This window comes from Mus pahari, chromosome 15, assembly GCF_900095145.1.
Source record: "Mus pahari chromosome 15, PAHARI_EIJ_v1.1, whole genome shotgun sequence".
NCBI classification, from domain to species: domain Eukaryota; kingdom Metazoa; phylum Chordata; class Mammalia; order Rodentia; family Muridae; genus Mus; species Mus pahari.
Window position 1 is genome coordinate 16,539,119 of NC_034604.1, and position 1,371 is coordinate 16,540,489.

The following is a 1,371-nucleotide window of genomic DNA, read 5'->3' on the forward strand; positions in this document are numbered from 1 at the left end:
GCGCAGTCAGGACACCAACAGATGATGGTAAATTAATCCATCAGGCGTGCCTTGAAAGTCACCAGCTTCCCTGCGTGGCACAGGATGAGAGTCCCTTACTGTTTTCCTTCCCAGAGCTTCCCTGAGGAGGAGCTCAGTGAGGAAGCTGTGACACCCCCCCCCCCAGAGCATCCAACACAACCATGTGTTTCCTCAGCCAAACCAGCTCACATCACAGCAGACAAGAAAACAGAGAGAAACAAGAAGACAGAGTCACTATGTCCTCAAAGGCCATCCCAGAGGCCTACTTCCTGCCACCTTACAAAGGTTCCAGAACCTTCCAAAATAATCTCCACCAGCTGCAGAACATTCATGACAGGAGCACATTATAAACATTCCAGGTTTGGACCACACCATCCTGTTCTAGCCACAAAAAGGCCCAGGATGTTTCAAAATGCGAAATACTTTCAGTCCTACTTTGGTAGTTCCCATACATCTTGTTTGTTGAGACAAGTCTTTCTCATGTCACCTGGACTGGCCTTAAACTCGCTTTGTAGACAAAGCTGACCTTGAATTCCTGCTTTTTTTTTTTTTTTTTTTTTGGCCTCTACCTCCCCAGTGCTAAATTTCAGGCATTTTACCACCATACTGACCCCATAAGTCCCCACAGTTTAACAATGTCCATATTGTCCAAAAGACTTACGTCTAAAGTCTCTTCTGAGACTCAAGGCTATTGCTTAGCTGTCCTTGACAGGTATATGACTCAAAGCAATGTGAACATGTACACACAGTAAACATTCCCACTTGGAAAAGGAAAGCACAGACAGGAGGGGTGGGACCAAGACCTAGACTAGAACCCAGCACTAAAACCTGTAGCTTCACATCCAATAGCTATGGTCCACCATAGCACAGTGTGAGCCCCAGCAGGCTCAGGCAGACCTGCCGTTTGAAGCCTGCATGGCCTCTGTCTTTGCCTGAAGCATTTGTTGGCATGTGTGCCACATTACTGGATATCCACCATCTGGTGGTCTCTCCATTGAGGCTTTATCCTCATAGCCTCTGATGGGCTGGCTGCCTCATGCTCTCCTTTCTCATGCTGGTGCAACCCTCCATGGAGCCATTGCTGTTGTGCACTGCATCCCAGTAGAAGCAGCTTCCAGCTGGAGCAGTAGCCAGGTAGGCCCTTGGACCATGGCTTTAGCAGTCTGACAGCTGAACAGTAGAACCCAGGGAATCGCTTTCATATGTATCCTTGTATCTATCTACCTTGTGTTGATATCAAGAACCAGTTTTTGGGCTGGTGAGATGGCTCAGTGGGTAAGAGCACCCGACTGCTCTTCTGAAGGTCCGGAGTTCAAATCCCAGCAACCACATGGTGGCTCATAACCATCC